Source organism: Typopeltis vanoorti, chromosome 18 (assembly GCF_054136105.1).
Source record: "Typopeltis vanoorti isolate ZY-2024b chromosome 18, IOZ_Tvanoo_1.0, whole genome shotgun sequence".
Classification (NCBI taxonomy): domain Eukaryota; kingdom Metazoa; phylum Arthropoda; class Arachnida; order Uropygi; family Thelyphonidae; genus Typopeltis; species Typopeltis vanoorti.
The window spans coordinates 4,492,817-4,516,923 of record NC_143566.1 but is presented as its reverse complement, the minus strand read 5'-3'; the positions used below and the strand labels follow the sequence as shown (position 1 = coordinate 4,516,923).

The 24,107-nt window shown below is 35.5% G+C and overlaps 1 protein-coding gene across 6 annotated transcripts in view; it reads right to left on the bottom strand.

Moving 5' to 3' along the window:
• The window catches only part of LOC150096464 (kazrin-like), a 686,592-nt gene that overhangs the window by 541,614 nt on the left and 120,871 nt on the right, over positions 1-24,107 (bottom strand). The gene's annotated exons all lie outside the window — the stretch shown is intronic.

Below are 24,107 nucleotides of genomic sequence, written 5' to 3'. Positions count from 1 at the left end.
TCTAATATATATATATATATTAACATCATTCCAGCCAGTTAGTATGGAATGGTTTCTAATACTAGTTACGGATTGGCTAGAGTCCTGACTTATGCTGGATCTTTCATATTAGGTAGGTTGAATGTGTGCCATCCAGATCCTTGGAATTTTCATGCCATCTTTGTTATTGATATTTGGGTGGTTTATCAGGATTTCGCAGGATTCCTTAAATTTCCTTTCGTACCAGGTTTTTGTGCAGTGTTAGGAGCAGGTGCTATTCCAGTTGATTTGGTGTAAGGTGTTGAGTGCGTGGTCTGAGAGGCCTGCTTCCCCATAATGGTTATATTTAATGTGTCTAATGTGTTCTTTCTTGCGTATAGGGATTGTCCGTCCTGTTTCACCAATGTACGGTAAGTTACAGGTGCAGCAGATGCAATAGACTCCAGGATGTGCTAATGGGAGGAGAGGATCCTTAGAGGAGCTGAATATGGTTTTAAGTTTAGTGGGTGGTTTAAAGGTGGCATTGAGGTTATAATGTTGTAGGATTCTGTTGATTTTTTCTGATAACCCTTTAATGTATGGGATGGCTATGGTTTTACTGTAATCTAGATTCGTTTTTGTTGTAGTTTTATAGAGTATTTTATTAACAGTATTTCTGTTCTAGCCATTATTTATGAATGTGTCACTAATGATTTTTAGTTCTTGTTTCAGGGCTAGCTGGTTAGAGCAAATAGCTGTGGCTCTGTTTTTAAGGGTGCTAATGACTCCATATTTTTGTGATGGGTGGTGGTATGAATTTGCACGTATGTATTGGCCAGTGTGTGTCGGTTTACGGTAGACCGTGAAGGATAGACTGCCTGAAGGAAGACGGGTAACTAGTGTGTCTAAGAACCGGAGCGAATTTTGGTTTTCGATTTCGATGGTAAATTGTATGCATTCGTGTTGTTTGTTCAGGTGGCTGAGGAATGTGTTTAGTGTTTGTCGCCCGTGCGGCCAGATCGCGAACACGTCGTCAACGTATCTGAGCCAGACTGTCGGTCATAGCGTGGCAGAATCAAGAGCCCTTTGCTCAAAGGTTTCCATGTAGAAGTTAGCGATTGGGGGGGATAGTGGTGAGCCCATGGCTGTACCTTCTTTTTGTAGGTAGAATTTGTTTTTGCCACACGAAGTAACCGGACTTAAGTACGTGGGCAAAGAGGGCCGTAATGTCGGGCGGAAATTTGTTCTGTAGTAGGACAATTGTGTCATTGATGGGGACATTAGTGAAAAGGGCAGAAACGTCAAAACTGACTAATAAGTCGTCTTTGTCGAGTGTTACGTTTTTGATTTTGTTTATAAAGTGTTGTGTGTTTTTTATGTAGGAGGGAGAATGACCTACCAACTCCTTGAGTGTTGCCACTAATTTTTTCGCTAGGTGGTAATTGGGACTGTCTATTCCTTCCACGATTGGTCGAAGGGGCACATTTTTGTTTGTGTATTTTCAGAACTCCATATAATCTGAGGAGGCGGGCGTAGTGGGGTTTGAGTTTTTTAACCGTGTCTGGTGGCAAAGTGACGGACTTGAGTAGTTTTTCTGTTTTATCCTTTATCCTTTTTGTTGGGTTATAATTTACCATTTTATACGTGTTGTTATCGGCTACTAGTTGGTTCATTTGAAGTATGTATGTTGACCTGTCAAGGACAACAGTGGCACTGCCTTTATCCGCTTTCATTATTATTGTTTTGTTTGGCTTTTAATGATTTAATTGCTGCTAATTCTGTTTTAGTCAGGTTGTTCTGTATGGTTTTCTTAGTATTTAGGACATTACTGGTTTCTAGTCGTATTTTATCTGCTATATTGTTCGGTAGGGATCTAATGCCTCTTTCAATGTGGTAGATAAAATCCAATTTGTTTACCTTTTTTGGTGCTATTGCATAGTTCAGTTTCTATTCAGCTTTATTCAGAAGCGTAAGTTCGCCGTTGTTCATGGTGTGGCTTGATAGGTTAATCACATGGTTCTTGCTTGTCGGTGGTTGGTCGCTCCTTGTCTCCCTTGTTTGTTGTTCATTGTTGTTGTTTATCAGGGAGGAAGTCCTCTGATTGGATGGATTCCTGTGATTGGCTGCCATATTTTGCCGTTGTTTCAAACTGTGGAATTTTTTCTTGAGTTTTTCTTTATTCTTTTCCAGGGTATGTTTGGCCGAATTGTCAGTAATTCGTTCAAGTGTTTATAGAATGTCTGGATTAACATAGTTCGATAGTTCTGATTGTAATTTAGAAACCAGATTTTGTGTTGTAGCTAGGTTTTGGCAGGCTATTTGAATCTGTTCTCTAAGCATTGCTTTTTTTTCTGTGCGGTCATAGATACAAAGTGCCTTAGCGGACGTAAATTTCTTTTTTAGCCTGATGCAGATCAGAATAAGGTTATTGTCTCTGCATCTTTTTAAAAAGGCCAGCCAATTGATCAAGAGAGAAATACAAATCTTTAGCTTACCATACCGATTGTAGTGCTTGTGGGTATCATTTCCATGGATGATCTGAATCCTTTCTTTTAGGCTTACAGGGTGATCCGAATGCATTTTTGAAAATTATGGAGACAACTACCGTGTTTGAATAAAACTTTAGTTTAATATAACTAAAATCTATATTCGACGTTTCGACCTTTATGTCAAGGTCATCTTCTGGAGCGTACAAATATACACAGGAAACAAGCTATACTACAATCAAACTGGTTCGCTAAAGATACTGACCAACCGCTACCACAATTGTTGGCCTGACCTCTGGTAAAAATAAATAAATAAATAAATAAATAAAAATAAAAATAAAAAATAAAAATAAAAAAAATAATAAAAATTAAATTAAATTAAATTAAAAAATTATACATCAACGCTAGAGTCCTATTATTAGTGTTGTCTAATATATATATATATATTAACATCATTCCAGCCAGTTAGTATGGAATGGTTTCTAATACTAGTTACAGAATGGCTAGAGTCCTGACTTATGCTGGATCTTTCATATTAGGTAGGCTGAATGTGTGCCATCCAGATCCTTGGCTTAAGTATCAATGTTCATTTCAACCTCGCAATTATCCTCTGAATGGTATTTGTAATCAGACTTGGAACTTCTATTCCTATTTACCATAACAACAAGATCTTTAGCCTAATTAGTTTCTTGTAGAATAATCACACAAATATAATATGCTGTTTGAAATCTCATCGCACTAACACTTACTAACATTGAATTAACAGCCATTATCATTTGCCCACTGTTCCAGATTATTCAAATCATTTTATAAATGGTGGATGTCAGCAGCATCTTTGATTGCCTTGCTATCTTTGTATCATTAGAGAATAACTGAACATCTGTCAGGTTCTTCTCAATATCATTAATGTACAGATTGAACAAAATGCTGCAGGGACCGATCCCTGAGACAGATTACTGGTCACATTAAATCTTGGAGATTACCTCCCCACCCCCCACCCCCACACACAATGTTATTTCTGATAATAGCCATCTGCTTATCCAAATCCAAGTCAGTAGTTTATAATCCAATCCCATATTCTCTAGTTTAGGCAACAGCCTTTTGTGTGGTATCCCATCAAATGCTTTAGAAAAGTCCAACAGTATCATAGCGTATCAATTCCCTTTATTTCAACTGAGCCATAACATTATTATAAAATATTTTGCAAATTGTTTTGACATGACCTCCCTTTGCAAAATATATCCTGTCGGTCAATCCATTTCTGTATAAATTCTTACCAACCTCTCTAAAATCATCACCACCACTCCAAACATTTTGATAAGTTGATAGTAAGACATAACAGACTTTGCATGAACCTTGTAAATTGATTTATCAAACCTTCTTTCATTCCTGTGGAATCTATCCTGAGCTGAGACTCAAGTTATACAAACATGTCAAGGACAACTTGGGTTTTTCATCCTGTAAAAACAAGAAAATCGACTGTAGAATCTGCACTATTTCAGACAAATAATATACCATGTTAGGGACTAAAAGATGGCTCTCTGTATCTTTGCCAGATGTAAAGGCATTAGCAGATTTATGATTTTTTTAAAATCATCATCATCAAATTCCTGCCATGTACCCTCAAGGGGTGTACAGGATATGACAGTACTACATGACAAAATTACATCATTACTAACTTCCTATCTACAATTTTCCTCCAAATCAGTCTGTTACTTGTCAAGACTCCAACATTATCAGATCTTATATTTCTATCGTCTAAGGCACTTTGTACCGTATCAATCCACCTATATCTTGGTCTTCCTCTCGGTCGTTTTCCTGCCAACCTGGCAGAGAACACTTGTTTTGCTAATCTTTCCTCTCCCATTCTATTTAAGTGACCATACCATCTGAGATTAGCTCTGCTAACGCATTCCTGGATGCTGACAATGTCAAGTTCTTTCCTAATATCCTCGTTTTTAATATGATATTGCCATTGATGCCATCTGTTCACGCCTCTAATCTTTCTCAGGACTCTCATATCTACGGTCTCTAGTCTTAGGTCAAGTGTTTTACTTCTGACCCAGCTCTCAGATCCATAAGTTAAAATTGGTTTGAACACAGTTTTGTATACAGCTAATTTAGTGTTCCGACTAATTTCTTTCTTATTCCATATGAATTTATTCAATTGACTTCCCACGATACCAGCTTTGCTGATTCTGTTGTCTATTTCTATATTTAGTTTACCATCTTCAGTAAAAATTGTGCCCAAGTAGCTAAAATGTTTTACTTGTTCCACAGGTTCTCCATTCACAACACAGTTGACATTTTCAATGATTCTGCCTATTTTCATTGTCTTTGTCTTTTTATTGCTAACCTTCATACCATATCTATTACAACAGCTATTCAATTTAGTCAGAGAATCTTGCAGACTTGTAGCGGATTTATTTAGAAGTATAACATCATCCGCATAAAGCAAAGAGCTGACATTAACATCTCCAATTTTGATATCAGGTTTAATACCACATTCCTTCATAATGTGATCCATATAGATAATGAATAACAGAGGGGATAATGTACATCCTTGTCTCACACCAGATTTAACATTAAACCATCTTCCTGTACTTCCTTCAATTCTAACTGCTGACTCACAACTCAAATACAGACTAAGTATTGCTTGATATAATGCCCCATTGACACCATATAACTGCAGCGTATTGAATAGCTTCTCTCTTGGCACCTTGTCATATGCCTTTTCCAAATCAACAAAACTTAAATACAGATCTTTGTTATATTCCCATGCTTTCTCGACTATTTGTCGTAAAGTGAAGATCTGATCCTGACAGCCTCTATTTGGCCTGAATCCAGCTTGTTCTTCACCAAGCTTTTCTTCCACAATTCTTCTCAACCGTTTCTCAAGTATACTTGCATAGATCTTGCCAGGAACACTCAGTAGGGAAATACCTCTGTAATTCTCACATTCAGTTTTATTTCCCTTTTTATATATGGGTACTATGAGAGCTCTACTCCAATCATCAGGAATTCGTCCCTCTGTCCAGGCTTTCTGAACTATGCAGTGCAGCCACTGTAAGACACTTATACCACCATACTTCAGCATTTCTGGTCGAATATCATCTACTCCTGCTGCCTTTCCACATTTCAAGCCTTTGATGGCTTTTTCTAATTCAAGTATGGGTATGTATTCCTGACTGCATGCCTGGTCAGTGTTTTTTTATCACTGTGCTGTCATCACTGCTTGTTTCATTTAGCAGTTTTTCAAAGTAATTACTCCATACTTCAAGGATATCTTTTTCTCCTGTTTTCATTTCACCTTTATCATCTCTAATTCCTTTTACAGCACTCTTTCCTCCATTCCTAAGCTTCTTCAACAACCTCCAGAATATTTTGCCACCTTCTTGATATTTATTTTCTATATTCTTGCCAAAGTCCTCCCATGACTTTTGTTTAGCTAGTTTTACACACTGTTTAGCTTTCTTACATTTGTCTCTGTATTCTGTAAGAGTAAAAGCTGACTTATTTGCCAGGAACTTTTGATATGCTTTCTTCTTTTCCTTCACTGCCTCTTTAACTTCCTGTGTCCACCAGGGAGTTCTGATTTTTTTATCTTTGCACACAACCTCACCACATGCCTCTCTGGCAGAATCAATCAATGTTTCCTTCAGAGTTTGCCACTGAATCTCCAAGGTTTGATTCCTGTTCTCAAACTCTTTCATTTTCTTTTCAATAATATTTCTGTATTTTAGTCTACAGTTTACATCTGAGAGCTGCTCAACTTTTATTCGCTTTAAAACTTTCTTACATGTTATTCTTTTCAATATGAAATTCAATTTTATCCTGCTCAAGACTAAATAGTGATCACTTCCAATTTCAAATCCTCTGTACACTCTGGTGTCCTGCACCAGGGAGAAAACATCACTATCAACAATAACATAGTCAATGAGACTTTTCTTATTCCTAGCCTCTTCTCTCCATGTGAATTTGTGCACATTTTTATGTTGGAACATGGTGTTAGTAATAACCAGTCCATGTCCTGAGCAGAAATCCAACAGATATTTGCCATTATTATTAGCTTTGCTCTTTTCTCCAAATTTTCCCAAAATATTTTTGTATGTCTCACAATCATTTCCTACTCTACTATTTAGATCCCCAACAAGGACCAACTTTTCCTTTTTCATTGTGTCAGTTGCTTTTTCTAAAGCCTCAAAAAATTCCTCCACTTCTACCTTAGTAGAGCCTTCTGTGGGACCATAGGCACAAATAAGTCTCATTGTCCAGTTCCCCATTCGGATATTTGCCCACATTACTCTACTTGAGACTGACTGCCATTCAAGAAGATTAGCCTCGTATTTTGTGTTGAATACTATGGCTACTCCTTCTTTTCCTTGATTGTTATTGCCTGAATATAACATTTTGTATTTATTGCTCAGAAAGATCTCACCAGTTTTGGTCTTTTTTGTTTCAGTCACCCCTATTATGTCGATCTGGTACTTATCTAATTCCTCAGCTAACTCCATTTCTTTGCCATTCAGGCTTCTTACGTTGATAGTACCGATCTTTAACTCTGGTGATGTTGAGTTGGGGTTTGTTTTCAGATTTGTTCCAGTAGCTGACTTTTCGCTGTTCGCCCTGGTTCCCTGGCAAAAACAACGGGGGCCTTGTTTAACCGGGCGACGCCCCAGCCGGCATGAAATTTTGTCATGTTGTACCATCATTTTTTATTTTGGTTTAACCAATAAGAATACAATTTGGTCGGCTAAATCCCAAATTGCCAGCCCATCCTCGTTCGTTCAGTATCAAAGTAGATACCCAACAGGGTGCACCACGAGAAGGTGAGGATTGGACATTAGGTCAGAAGCCCTGGTCGGTTCTCCGCATTCCTTTAAAGGCTATGTGGAGGTCTCCTCTCAGTTATACAGCTTTGACCCTTTTTTTAAAATTTATATTATTATTCATTATTAATTTACATACTTGACTATTTTCCAGCCTCTTGTCTGCTCATTTTTGTTTTTATCCTGTCTGAGTTTCTTTAATCATTTCTCGACTTAATTGTCTAATAGTTTGCTTATTCGGGATATTTTAAAGTTCTCCTCACTTATATCATCAACAGTGGTGTTGCAACACTTCTGTTCAGCTAGACAAATGTTTCTGTGCTTTGCCACCACTTTGTTCTGACAGTTTTTTGATGCCATTTTTAAACCTATCTAAAATTAATATATCTACAATTATATTTTCAAATACACTAAATATGAATCCACTGAAAATAATCATTATACGGCAGATATGCTGTAATGAGGAGAAGGTAGTATTTCTGAGAATCTACTGGCAATAAAAACTGCAAATTATTCAATCAAGTTACCAGAGGATGTTTAAGGGTCAAAGCTGCATAATTAAGAGGAGACATACACACAGCTTTTAAAGAAATGCAGAGAACCGACCAGGGCTTTTGACCTAATGTCCAATCCTCACTTTCTCGTGGTGCACCATGTTAGGTATCTACCTGGATACTGAACAAACGAGGATGGGCTGGCAATTAGGAATTTAGCCAACCAAATTGTATTATTATTTGCTTAAACCACAAGTAAAATGATGGTACAACACGACTAAATTTCATGCTGGCTGGAGCATCACCTGGTTACAAGGCACCTGTTGTTTTTGCCACAGAACCAGGGTGAACAGCGAAAAGTCAGCTACTGGAACAAATCCTGAAACATTCCAACTCAACATCACCAGAGTTCAAGATCAGTACTACTAACATAAGAATCCTGAATAGCAAAGAAATGGAACTAGCAGAATTGGATAAGTACCAGATCAACATACAGGGTGTTCGGGATAAATTTGACATATTTATAACTAATTATATTTTTCCGTAAGTTACATGTATTAACACACACTTCTCTTCATTTAAAAGTTTGGACCCTTCTTCATTCATATACAAGATGTCAGAAAGGATGGATAGCTGGAACCCACCTGAATCATGGAAGAGAATAACTTGTATCATGATGATTCGTGCCCGCCATCAAAATAAGGATATTACGACTGCTGCCCAATGCTCCCTGAATACAGTAAAAACAATCAGGCATGAACTAGAGACTTGCAATGGTGACTACGAGGATGTAGCAAGAAGAAAGATCCCTAGCAGACGATCTGATTGCGTTCGTACAGCAGAATTCCTCGCAAATCTGCAGGAACAGGTGTTGAAGAACCCTGGCATTGGAAATCGGGCTTTGTTCGTGGAGTTGCTAACTGTAGTCAAGCCCTGGATAACAAGGGTGGCCAATGGTAGGCCGTATGTATGGCAGCAGGATTCGGCCCCTTGCCACACCTCTGGGAAAAGTCAAAAATGGTTGTCTGAAAATTTCTACGACTTCACCAGTCCAAATGTTTGGCCTCCAAACTCCCCAGACCTTAACCCCATGGATTATTTTGTATGGGGCGCAGTTGAAAAAGACACCAATCGCACTTCCAGTAATACAAAAGCCCAGTTAATGGATAAAATTAAAACAGTTTTTGCGGCCCTTCCCAGGGAGACTGTAGCATCAGCTTGTTCGAGGTTCCGAAGCAGAATTGAAGCTGTGATCGATGCTAATGGTGGTTATTTTGAGTAAATCTTGTTGATAGTATTGTAATTAACTCTGCCTGTAATGTTTTTTTGTCAATTCATTAAATTTAATAGATACAAAGAAGATTTTCTTTTTCCTTATGAAACTGTCAAATTTATCCCGAACACCCTGTAATAGGGGTGACTGAAACAAACAAACAAACAAAAAAAAAAACTGATGAGATCTTCTAAGCAATTAATACAAACTGTTATATTCAAGCAATAACAATCAGAGAAAAGGAGTAGCTATAGCGTTCAGGCAATAAAAATAAACATATTCAACACTAAATATGAGACTAATCTTCTTTAATGGCATGGAATATCAAGTAGAGTGATGTGGGAAAATATCAGAATGGGGGGGGGGAACTGGACAATGAGACTTATTTGTGCTTATGGTCCCATAAGGTAGATGTGGAGGAAATTTTTGAGGCTTTAGAGAAAGCAACTGAACACAATGATAAAGGAAAAGTTAGTCATTGTGGGGGATCTAAATAGCAGAGTATGCAATGATCGTCAGACATACAGAAATATTTTGGAAAATACGGAGAAAAGAGTAAAGCTATTAATAATGGCAAATACCTGTTAGATTTCTGATCAGGACATGGACTGGATATTACTAACACAATGTTCCAACAAAAAAATTTACATAAATTCACATGGACAGTAAAGGGAAGGAATAAAAAAAAGTCTCATTGACTATATTACAAGGGTGGTCTGAAAAGTTCTTGGCCTAACAATGAAAAAAACGAATTTATAATTTCAAAATTATTTTTATTTTTCAACAAAATCTCCCTTAAGACTAATACATTTATTCCAGCCATGCTCCAGCACCATTATCCCGTCCCTGTAGTGGTTCTCAATAAGATCTACAAAATGCCCCTCTACAGCTGTAATCACCTCTTGATTTGAAGAAAAACCAGCGATCAAGTTTTAGTTTTGGGAAGAGATAGAAGTCAATGGGAGCCAAATCTGTGGAATAGGGTGCATGTACCAACAATTCATAGTGCAGATCCCCTTAATTTTTCCATTGCCAAAACACCTTTGTGGGCAGGTGCATTGTCCTGATGAAAAATGATTTTTTTCTTCTGCAAACTGGACCTTTTCTCATGAATGTTTTCATTTAGTCTGGTTAAAAAATCGGAATAATATTCTCCGGTTACTGTTTTACCCTTTTCAAGATAATTAATAAACAAAATGCTTTTAGCATCCCAAAACACCGATGCTATGACCTTTCCTAATGATGGAACTGACTTTGTCTTCTTCGGCACTGAACAACAGGCATCCGTCCAATGTTATGACTGTGGTTTGGATTCTGGTGAGTAATGGTGAATCCAAGTCTCATCCATAGTAATAAATCGATGGACAAAATCAGTTTTATTCTTGTTAAAACACTCCAAGCACTGTTCAGAAATTTTCATGCAAGTGCATTTTTGATCTGCTGTAAGCAAGCGCGACACCGACACCTATCTTGCACAAAGCTTTTTCCTATGCAATTCTTCATGCATAATATGCAAAATATATCCTACATGTTCTTTTGAAATGCCTATAGTCAGCAATTTCACGCACTTTAACAGGCCGGTCATTCAATACCATATCGTGCACTTGATCAATGATTTCTGTTGATGTTACACTTTTTGGACGTCCTTCATGTTGATTACCTTAAACTCGGCAGCCCATTTCTTAATTGTTGAAAAGGAAGGAGAAGGGTGCCCATAAACTTTTATGAACTTCGAATGAATTTCTTTTGGTGTTAAACCTTCTTTTACAAAGAATTTTATAACCGCATGATACTTAATTTTATTCATTTCAAGGGATACAGACAACACTTATGCTTTAGACAGCTGTATAAAACAGACTACTTCATAGAATGAGTTGCAATTTCACTTGGTTGTTTATGACAGATGTGCTAACTTAGAAAAAAAATCTTGCCGATTGTGTTGCCATCTATGGTCGAGGCCGAGAACTTTTCAGACTACCTTCGTATTATTGATAGTGATGTTTTACCATTGGTGCATGCAGAACAGACACTAGAGTACAGAGGATTGGAAATTGGAAGTGATCACCATTTAGTCTTGAGCAGGAAAAAACTGAATTTCATATTGAGAAGAAGAATATGTAAAAAAGTTCATTATTATTACATGACACCTCCAAGAAGTCCAAAGACTCATCGAGGGAGGGCATCTACTCTACAACTATCTGTCTCCACCAACTACAACGAACTGTAACTACCATCATCATCCACACCAACAACATCTACGGGACACCACCACCACTAATATTTTCACAGACAATCACAAACATCCATGCCCATGGCAGGATTCAAAGACGCAGCCTTTTGGCTGAAGAGCGTATATGCTAACCACTAAGCCAACCAGGCCGGTTGTAAAGCAAATTGTAAGCAAAAGGATATAAAAGTTGAACAGCTCTTAGATGTGAACTGTAGAATGAAATACACAAACATTATTCAAAAAAAATTAAAGAGTTTGAGACCAGCAACCAAACCTTGGAGATTCTGTAACAAGCACTGAAGAAAACATTGAGAGATTCAACTAGAGAAATATATGGTAAGGTTGTCTGCAAGGATAAAAAATCAGAACTCCATGGTGGACACAGGAAATTAAAGAGGCAGTGAAGGAAAAGAAAAACCCAAATGAAAAGTTCCTGGCGAATATGGACGTCTGCAGATGGGGACAAATGGGGCACTTGTTTCCCCTGTGATAGAGTAAAAAATTCCACAAGTTCATCACCATCATCAAATTCCTGCCATGTACCCTCAAGGGGTGTACAGGATATGATAGTACTACATGAAAAATTTACATCATTACGAACTTCCTATCTACAATTTTCCTCCAAATCAGTATGTTACTTGTCAAGACTCCAACATTATCAGATCTAACATTTCTATCATCTAAGGCACTTTGTACAGTATCAATCCACCTATATCTTGGTCTTCCTCTGGGTCGTTTTCCTGCCAACCTGGCAGAGAACACTTGTTTTGCTAATCTTTCCTCACCCATTCTGTTTAAGTGACCATACCACTTGAGATTAGCTCTGCTAACGCATTTCTGGATGCTGACATTGTCAAGTTCTTTCCTAATATCCTCGTTTTTAATATGATATTGCCATTGATGCCATCTCTTCACGCCTCTAACCTTTCTCAGGACTCTCATATCTGTGGTCTCTAGTCTTTGGTCAAGTGTTTTACTTCTGACCCAGCTCTGAGATCCATAAGTTAAAACTGGTTTGAACACTATCTTGTATACAGCTAATTTAGTGTCCTGACTAATTTCTCTCTTATGCAATATGAATTTATTCAATTGACTCTTTCAATATTCCTACCATACCAGTTTAAAAATAATCATGATTCTGAATATTTTTACGAATTGTTTATGTCAAAATGTTTATAATAGATTAAATATTTAATTTTTTTTTTTTAAATTTTCAGAGAAAGATGAAACTGATGTAAAAATAATCATAATTAAAATTCTTAATATTTTTACGAATTGTTTATGCCAAAATGTTTATTAGTTTTAGTTTCATAACACGCATTGTCGGCACTTGCGATGTGCCCGTTATGGAAATTGTTTTGTCAAAAATGATATGTAAAGAAGTTAAAAAATGGATGTACTTACCAGATTTGATATTTGCATTACTTACAGGAATTTTACTGTAATATAAAATATTAAGTTTTGTGTTTTATGAAGACATTCTCTTGTCGCTAATGGAGACAATGTGCCAGCCATTACACCTAGTTTCTCGCTTGCCATTTTCAAGGAATGCGCATGCTTGCCGAGAAGTTTGATGTGTGATTGACAGCTGACAAGAAAGTGTTTGTTATCTGAGTAATGGCTGTAAACAAGATGGCGTTCGGAAGGAATTTAGAACACAGGCCGAGCAGATATTTAGATTCAGAGGAAATTAAGTTTTTATGTGACAGTCGGAGAAAAATCAATAGTATATTCCGAAAAAGGAATCGTAGAACTATTAAGTTTTAATGTGGAATAAGTATGTGGATAAATAAAAGAAAATATTGCAATATGCGTTTTAAACAGAATATTGGAGGAAACACTAATTGAAGGATTTATAGTAGATTCTGAAAAGGGAATAGTAGAACTGCAAGTTTTTTTTAATTAGAAGAGTTAAGACTGTCAATAAGCTTTTAGTGAATAAAAGAAGAATTTGCTATTTACGTTCTAAAGGAATGTTCGAGAAAACTCTGATTAGGAAGTTTCATCTATTAAGGACGCCGGATCTGACTATTATTTCTACTGAAGAAAAGAGACAGAATTAAGTCAGGAAGAATTAATGTGTGCTACATAAGTGATGAGAAAGGATCCTGTAAAAATGAAGAATAGAGTCATATATCTTCGGAAAAGGGCCTTGACAGAGAAAGAAACTGGCTATGAACATTTTGTGATGGTGCAAACAAAGTGTTTAGTCTTAAGTGTAAGTTTATTTTTAAAAGGGCTTGGATCCAATTCAATTTGTAGTTAGTTATGTAAAGTTGTTTGAAGTGTATATATATTGTTTTTGTTTTATTAAATGTGTTTATTTTGTATTTTAGTCTTGAGTCAGTGATTATTTGGATTCTGAAAGAAAGAGTTAAGATCACTGCACCAATTGGAGTGAACCTTTGTGCATATAATAACATATAGGTATATTCGGAATTAAAAAAATAATTGTTAGAAACAGAGATCATCTCTACGGTAGGATTAATATTATGATAATATCTATGAATATCATATATATAAAAATCCACTAATTATTAACAATGTTGCAGCCAACAGGATTGGTTTGGCCTTAACTATTTTAGAATCCAGAAAGTAAATCTTGACTCAAGTAAAATGGCTACAGGAGATAGTAATTCTAATGGTGAAGTTTCTTCAGTTAAAGATGAGGAATTTTTAAGGTTAATTAATCCAACTTTAGTAATACCTTCTTTCTCAGATAATAGTAGTGAAAGTGTAGAAACATTTTTCAGATATGCAGAAAAAATTAGAGATTTAGGAAAATGGTCAGATTTTCATTTGTTGATTATACTTCGCAGTAAATTATTGGGAAAAGCCAAAACATTCTTAAACACATCGCCTTTAATGAGAGACACTGACAGTAATGCAATTTAAACGTTCGCTAATATCAGAATTTTCAAGTGTAAGAGAAACAGGGCCTAACATTTGGAAAATTCAACAGTGCATTCAAAGTAGTAGGGAGTCTGTTTCAGAATACTATCATAGACTTTGGAGCATTGCTCATGAATTTAATGTTTCATCTGAAGAGAAATCCTCTTTGGAATGTTTGCTGTTTAATCAATTTAGACATGGCCATAGAGATAATTTGAAAGAAACAGCATACAAGAAAAAGGTTAAAAATCTTGAACAGTGTTTTGAACTTGTTAAAGAAAAGGAAGAGAGATACATTTCATTCCTCCAACAATAAACAGGTGAACTTTTCTTGCTATAATGAAACTCATTCTCTTAACACAGTGGCTACAGATAAAGTGAGAAAAGGAAAGTTTCAAAAATTTAAAGGTACTAATAAAAAGAAACAGTCTAAGGAAACTTCTGTGAATTTCACTGAAGATATTCCAGAATCTGAGTCCAAGGTAAAATTACATGATTTGGGAAAATTAGAGGAACTGAAAACATTTCTGAGTGAAGAAATAGAAAAACAACAGAGACCAATAGTACAAGGACAGGAACTTCTGTTTAAGATGATATCTGATTTAACAATATCTAAGAATCTTACAGATAATCAATCTTTCTCTTGTGAATCTAATGGTATTGACAGGAATAGAACATTTGAAAGGAGATATGTTCCAAAATGCTTTAGATGTAATAAACCGGGTCATTTTGCTAAAGAGAAGGTTATGATAGAGATAAATCTTGTTTTCAACATAGGAAATCAGAGAATAAAGAAAAATCTGGAAATAATTATTATTCCAATATCATACTGGCAAGGACAGAAATGTCAAACTACTCATTAGACATGGGTAAAGCTAAAGACAGACCCAACCATAAAAGAGAGTTTGATGTAGCATTAGCTCCTTATGCTAATGGAGGTAATCCTTTGACAGTTCTACAAGGATTTATTGAAGATGTGCCTTGTGAAATCTTACTTGACACAGGTGCACATATCTCACTCATTTCTTATAGCTTGTTTAACAAAATTAAATCTCTAATTCCTAATGATATTTCAGTTTTAAGCTATCCAATTAAATTAAAGGGAATATTTGAAATCTCAGCTGATAAGCAAATAAATGTTTTTACTTCAATTCCTTGTTTTCCATTGAAAGTATGTCATCCATTAATAGTTCTTCCAGAATCATCTAATCCAAATCTACAAGTAATATTTGGAATCGATTTTCTGAAACATCATGGTTTTGCATGTAATTTTGTTGATAATACAGTGTCCTTGTGTGGACTAGAATGCCGTTTAGGCATGAAATCAAGTGACAATGGAAAATTAGAGCAGTCTCCTGAAGTTTTTCAAGACACTAATGATAATGATCAAGTGTTAAATATTGAGACTCTAAAAAATAAGGAACCTAGTTCACAAATTTGGGAAAAAGATAAGATTGTCCAAGCTCAGAAAGATCATCCCATACTCAAAACTATCAATGAAGCAGTATTGAAGGGTGAAACTCAACTGGATACATTTTTAAACTTGGAAAACTTGTATTTAGATAAAGATGGGCTACTCTTATCTAGACAAATGGAAGATGGTAGGTTGAAAGTGAAAATATTGGCACCAACTCAAATGATTCCTTGGATCATGTACACTTTCCATGATTCAGACTTGGCAGGACACCAAGGATTTTCTAGAACTTGGGAAAGAATAAAGGATCGTTACATCTGGAACGGTATGAAGAGTGACATACTCACATGTCAAATCATGCTATAAATGCCAAATAAGATCCCCTTTTAGAGGAAAAGCTCCATTACAACCATTTCCAATTCCAACTAGACCTTTTCAGGCTGTTGCTATTGATGTAGTAAGTCCACTGCCAATTACTAAAAAAGGCAATAGGTATATTCTAGTAGTGATAGACATGCTAACTAGATTTCCTGAAGAAGTGTCAATGAAGGATCAAACTGCAAAGACTATTGCAAGAAAGTTGTTGAATATGATAATTTGTAGATATGGAACTCCTCAGACCTTACTTTCAGATCAAGGAGCAAATTTCACATCTGAACTGTTGTTACAGTTATGTAAATTACTCAACATTAGGAAGATTTTTACAACACCTTACCACCCACAGTGTAATGATATGTGTGAAAGGCTGAATAGAAATATAAAGCAAATACTTTCCAATCTGGCAAACACTAAAATGAATGATTGGGATACATATATTTCTCAAGCATTATTTGCATGTAGATCTGCTTTTCATTCTGCTATCAAAGAAAAACCATCTTTTGCTTTATATGGCTTTGATCCAATCTTTCCTAATGAACTTGTTTCAGTCCTTCCTAATACAGGATATAATGACATAAATGAGTATCTGGAAACAGTAGTAGATAAATTTTCCACTACTCACAGATTAGTATGTGAAATAAGAAGATTAAATTCTCAGAAAACTAGGCAGTATATAAATCATTTTAGAAAGTATAAGTCATTTGCACCAGGTGATTTAGTATTGTTAGATGATGAATCTAGCATAAAAAGAGTTGGGAAATTAGGAAGGAAAGCTTTAGGTACATATAGAATTTTAGACACATTTTCTCCTGTGAATTTTAGGATTCAAGATGTCAAAAATCCTAGTAAAATATTAAGTGTACACTCTGATAGGTTAAAAAGGTACTTTTTAGGGAGTAGAAATTTAGTTACATTAGGAGACAATATGAATAAATTATTGAAAGATGAGCATTGTTTTCCTAGTACTAATTGTGCATCTCATTCACAATCAGATAGTAGGAAAGGAAATAGTTTTAAAACTCATAATTCAAATATGCAACAAAGGAGAAAATTAAATTTTGGTAAAACAAAACCTAATGCAGGAAATTTTAGAAATCCCAGGGTACATAATTCAGATAATGTACAATGTAAAAGTGAAAATAAACAAATTGACTCTAACATTGATGAATAGTAGCAGAATATCATAGGTTAGTTAATTTGGAGTTAAATAAGCCAGAAGAATGTGAAAATACCTCTAATTTAGTTAGTAAGGATAAAGAATCTCAATTTGTAGAATCTCAGACACCTGTAGAATTTGATTCTGATAGTGATGATTCTGTAGATTTAGGGCATGATTCAAATAGTTTGAATGAAATATTTGAGAAATATAGAAATGAGATTTGTAAGTATAGTAAATTGAAAGAAGAAAATTCCAAATTATCTCTAGCATCAGATGATTCTGAAACCCGTGATTCCAAGAGTGTAAATAATGATCAGCAGGAATCACGTTATTTTTTAAGATCTAGGAATAAGCATTAAAAGTTTTGTTTAGAAATAGGTTAAATATTTATATTTTTTTTTTTTTTTAATTTTCAGAGAAAGATGAAACTGATGTAAAAATAATCATAATTAAAATTCTGAATATTTTTATGAATTGGTTATGTCAAAATGTTTATTAGTTTCAGTTTCATAACACGCATTGTCGGCACTTGCAATGTGCCCGTTATTGAAATTTTTTGCCAAAAATGATATGTAAAGAAGTTAAAAAATGGATGTACTTACCAGATTTGATATTTGTATTACTTACAGGAATTTTACTGTAATATGAAATATTAAGCATTGTGTTTCATGAAGACATTCTCTTGTCGCTAAAGGAGACAATGTGCCAGCCATTACACCTAGTTTCTCGCTTGCCATTTTCAAGGAGTTCGCATTCTCGCCGAGAAATTTGATGTGTGATTGACAGCTGACAAGAAAGCGTTCTGTATCTGAGTAACGGCTGTAAACAAGATAGCGTTCGGAAGGAATTTAGAACAAAGGCCGGGCAGATATTTAGATTCAGAGGAAATTAAGTTATTATGTGACAGTCGGAGAAAAATCAATAGTATATTCCGAAAAAGGAATCGTAGAACTATTAAGTTTTAATGTGGAATAAGTATGTGGATAAATAAAAGAAAATATTGCAATATGCGTTTTAAACAGAATATTGGAGGAAACACTAATTGAAGGATTTATAGTAGATTCTGAAAAGGGAACAGTAGAACTGCAAGTTTTTTTTAATTAGAAGAGTTAAGACTGTCAATAAGCTTTTAGTGAATAAAAGAAGAATTTGCTATTTACGTTCTAAAGGAATGTTCGAGAAAACTCTGATTAGGAAGTTTCATCTATTAAGGACGCCGGATCTGACTATTATTTCTACTGAAGAAAAGAGACAGAATTAAGTCAGGAAGAATTAATGTGTGCTACATAAGTGATGAGAAAGGATCCTATAAAAAGGAAGAATAGAGTCATACATCTTCATAAAAGGGCCTTGACAGAGAAAGAAACTGGCTATGAACATTTTGTGATTGTGCAAACAAAGTGTTTAGCCTTAATTGCAAGTTTATTTTTCAAAGGGCTTGGATCCAATTCAATTTGTAGTTAGTTATGTAAAGTTGTTTGAACTGTATATATATATTGTTTTTGTTTTATTAAATGTGTTTATTTTGTATTTTGGTCTTGAGTCAATGATTATTTGGATTCTGAAAGAAAGAGTTAAGATCATTGCACCAATTGGAGTGAACCCTTGTGCATATAACAAGATAGGTGCATTCGGAATTAAAAATATAATTGTTAGAAACAGAGATCATCTCTATGGTATGATTAATATTATGATAATATCTATGAATATCATATATATAAAAATCCACTAATTATTAATACCAGCTTTGTTGATTCTGTTGTCTATTTCAATATTTACTTTACCATCTTCACTAAAAATGGTTCCTAAGTAGCTGAAATGTTTTACTTGTTCCACAGGTTCTCCGTTCACAATGCAGCTGACATTTTCAATGATTCTGCCTATTTTCATCGTCTTTGTCTTTTTCATGCTGACTTTTTTTTCATACCATATTACAACAGTTATTTAATTTAGTCAGGGAATCTTGCAGACTTGTAGCGGATTTATTTAAAAGTTTAACGTTGTCTGCATAAAGCAAAGAGCTGAGATTAACATCTCCAATTTTGATATCATGTTTAATACCACTTTCCTTCATAATGTGGTCCATATAGATAATGAATAACAGAGGAGATAATGTCATCCCTGTCTCACACCAGATTTAACATTAAACCATCTTCCTGTACTTCCTTAAATTCTAACTGCTGACTTACAACTCAAATAAAGACTAAGTGTTGCTTGATATAATGCCCCATTGACACCATATAATTGTAGCGTTTTGAATAGCTTCTCTCTTGGTACCTTGTCATATGCCTTTTGAAGATTGACTAAACCTAAAGACAGATCTTTGTTATATTCCCATGCTTTCTCATCTATTTGTCGTAAAGTGAAGATCTGATCCTGACAGCCTCTATTTGGCCTGAATCCAGCTTGTTCTTCACCAAGCTTTTCTTCCACAATTCTTCTCAAACGTTTCTCAAGTATACTTGCATAAATCTTACCAGAAAAACTCAGTAGGGAAATACCTCTGTAATTCTAACATTCAGTTTTATTTCCCTTTTTATATATGGGTACTATGAGAGCTCTACTCTAATCATCGGGAATTCGTCCCTCTGTCCAGGCTTTCTGAACTATGAAGTGTAGCCACTGTAAGACTCTTATACCACCATACTTCAGCATTTCTTGTCGAATATCATCTACTCCTGCTGCCTTTCCACATTTCAAGACTTTGATGGCTTTTTCTACTTCAACTATGGATATGTATTCCTGACTGCATGCTTGGTCATTGTTTTTTACCACTCTGCTGTCATCACTGCTTGATTCATTTAGCAGTTTTTCCAAGTAATTACTCCATACTTCAAGGATATCGTTTTCTTCAGTTTTCATGTCACCTTTATCATCTCTAACTCCTTTTACAGCACTCTTTCCTCCATTCTTAAGCTTCTTCAACAACCTTCAGAATATTTTGCTACCTTCTTGATATTTATTTTCTATATTCTTGCCAAAGTCCTCCCATGACTTTTGTTTAGCAAGTTTTACACAGTGTTTAGCATTCTTACATTTGTCTCTCTATTCTCTAAGAGCACAAGCTGACTTATTTGCCAGGAACTTTTGATATGCTTTCTTCTTTTACTTCACTGCCTCTTTAACTTCCTGTATCCACCATGATTTTTCTATCCTTGCAGACAACCTCACCACATGCCTCTCTGTCTGAATCAATAAAGGTTTTCTTCAAGGCTTGCCAATGAATCTCCAAGGTTTGATTCCTGTTCTCAAACTCTTTCATTTTTTCTTCAATAATCTTTGTGTATTTTAGTCTACAGTTCACATCTGAGAGCTGCTCAACTTTTATTCGCTTTTTTCAATATGAAATTCAATTTTATCCTGCTCAAGACTAAATAGTGATCACTTCCAATTTCAAATCCTCTGTACACTCTGGTGTCCTGCACCAGGGAGAAAACATCACTATCAACAATAACATATTAAATAAGACTTTTCTTATTCCTAGCCTCTTCTCTCCATGTGAATTTGTGCACATTTTTATGTTGGAACATGGTGTTAGTAATAACCAGTCCATGTCCTGAGCAAAAATCCAACAGATATTTGCCATTATTATTAGCTTTGCTCTTTTCTCCAAATTTTCCCAAAATATTTTTGTATGTCTCACAATCATTTCCTACTCTGCTATTTAGATCCCCAACAAGGACTAACTTTTCATTTTTCATTGTGTCGGTTGCTTTTTCTAAAGCCTCAAAAAACACCTCCACTTCTACCTTAGTAGAACCTTCTGTGGGACCATAGGCACAAATAAGTCTCATTGTCCAGTTCCCCATTTTCATATTTGCCCACATTACTCTACTAGAGACTGACTGCCATTCAAGAAGATTAGCCTCTTATTTTGTGTTGAATACTATGGCTACTCCTTCTTTTCCTTGATTGTCATTGCCTGAATATAACATTTTGTATTTATTGCTCAGAAAGATCTCACCAGTTTTGGTCTTTTTTGTTTCAGTCACCCCTATTATGTCGATCTATTACTTATCTAATTCCTCAGCTAGCTCCATTTCTTTGCCATTCAGGCTTCTTACGTTGCTAGTACCGATCTTTAACTCTGGTGATGTTGAGTTGGGGTGTGTTTTCAGATTTGTTCCAGTAGCTGACTTTTTGCTGTTCGCCCTGGTTCCCTGGCGAAAACAACGGGGGCCTTGTTTAACTGGGTGACGCCCCAGCCGGCATGAAATTCTGTCATGTTGTACCATCATTTTTCATTTTGGTTTAACCAATAAGAATACAATTTGCTCGACTAAATCCCAAATTGCCAGCCCATCCTCGTTCGTTCAGTATCCAAGTAGTTACCCAACAGGGTGCAACACGAGAAGGTGAGGATTGGACATTAGGTCAGCAGCCCCGGTCGGTTCTCCGCATTCCTTTAAAGGCTATGTGGAGGTCTCCTCTCAGTTATACAGCTTTGACCCTTAAGCACCCCTATCTCATACTTAGATTCTTTAATTTCATTCTTAAAATTAAGATTTTCCTTGGCTAACAACATAGCATTTTCATTATTTCAGTTTCATCCCAAGAATATTCTAAAAATACATTCCAAAACAACGTCAAAAGAGTAAACGAAAAATATAATTTATAATATTTAGAAATAGAGGCAACATGGTATGAAAAATGGACAAATTTTCCTTCGACTGATGTTCCCCAAACTTTACCAGAAATTTTGGAACATTGCAACTATTTCCCTTCTATTAAATTCAGCAGTAACTATTGGTATGACATTACCAATAGTAATGTTATGACCTGTACCATTGAAAGATGTTTCAGCACCTTGAGACATGTGAAAATATGATTAAGGTCCACTGTCTCAGAAACATGCTTATCAGGTTTATATATGATTAGTCTGCATAGGAAGAAACTAGAAGAGGAAGCAGTAACGAAGAAAGTGTACTTAGCCTTAGATAAAGGATTAAATCAACTATATAATTTCCTGTTATCTTTAATTTATAGTATAACCAAGTGGAAAAACTTTCAAAAACTATCTCTAATCCAGAGTCAATGGGTCTGGCTCTCACAGATGAGACCTCAATTATGGTTGAAACTGGTCTGGGTAGTGACCCTTCATATAATGCTATGCATTATATGAAGGGTCACTTATATCCTTATAAGGATATGTGCTTTGCATTATGGGATACTAATGCAAGTCATCTGAAGTTATAAGCATCCATATATGAGTTGCCCCAGTCCTGAAAATAGTTCAGGTGGAAATTTTTTTTTCTACACTTGGATAAAGATTTAAACCAGGTATATAATTTCTTGGTATTTTTAATTTATAGTATAACCAAGTGGAAAAACATCCAACACCTATAACAACCCCTTACTAACTTGTAGGTCACTATCATATCACCCCTCTTCCTTCTATCCACTAGATTCTGTAAATTGCATCTTCTCAACCTTTCCTCATATTCAACATTCCAGAGATCAGAAGTAGGTCACCTCTCGACCCATTCCAACATCTCCTCTTCTTTTTCAAAACCAGGTGACCAAATCTATGCACAGAAGTCCAAGTGTGGCCTAATCAACACCTTATACAATGGAACAAGGATCTCCTTACTTCTTCCACATCATTCCCAGAAGCCTTTGTGTTGTCCTCACAATTTTGGCAGTTTCCCCTAAATTTCAGATCCTTATCCACTATCACCCTAAGACCTCGTATTTCCTCCACCTCCAACAATATATCCCCCCCCCCCCCCCCCAAGCATGAATTCTACATCCCATCTTTGTTTCCCAAATTTTAAAACCTTACATTTTGCAACATTGAACTCGCACCCATTTCTGTGCCCATTCTCTCAATTTATTCAAGTCTTCTTTGTAAGACCACAACATTTTCTCTACTCTTCATAGTTCGTCCCAAATTTGCATCATCAGCAAACAACTGAACATCCACATCCGAAGCTTCGCCAATATCATTAACATACAGGTTAAACAGCAATGGCCCTAAAATAGACCCACAAATCACAACACTAATGACTTTCATATTCCGGGATATTGCTACCCCATACACAACTTGCTGATATCTATCAGATAGCCAGTCTCCAATCTAATGCATTAATCTAATATCCAACCCCATCTGCTCTAGTTTGACTATCAACTTATCATGTGGTAATCTAACAATCTATTTATTATCTATCTATCTATCTTCCCATTTTAAAATATAATTGTGAATGATAGTGATATCTTAATGAATTTTGTCATCACCTCACTGTTTACTAACATTCCCTTAAATGACACCTTACTGCTTATAAAAAAAGTTGTTTCCCTTAATATCACTGACCTCTTTTCCTTTGCTATCCATTCCAGTTATTTCTCTTGGAAGAACAAAATTTACAAACAGTTATGAGGTACCTCTTTGGTGTCTTCCCTCTCACCCACTCCTGCCAATTTTTTTTATGGAAGAACAAGCTCTTGGATCAACCCCTCTCAAACCTTCTATCTGGTTGAGATATGTAGATAATGTCTTTTCTATTTCGTCTCATGGCCCAGACTCATTAGATACTTTTGTTTGTAACTTCAATAGCCTTCACTCTAGAATCCAATTTATTATAGAAAAGGAAACTAATAATAATAAAAGAAATCAAGTCTGGCCTTTCTAGACATCTTGGTCACTCACCTACCTAATGGCAACATGTCCTTTTCACTATATAGGAAACCCACTCATACAAGCAGATACATTCACAAACTTTTCCATCATCCCCCCCACCCCCTTTCAACAATTTGGTGAAATAAAACACTAATCCATAGAGCTCATAATCTTTGTTCCAACGAGACCGCTCTTTCAGCAGAACTCAATCACACACACCACACTTTTTCATCTAATAATTCCAGTTCCCACATCATCAAAAAAAAAAAAAAAAAAAAAAAGATAATCAATCATTCCTGCAATCCATGACCTTCTCTTTAGAAAGATTTCAGTAATGCTATCACCATCCCCTATGCAAATCAGAAAAAATATCCAGAA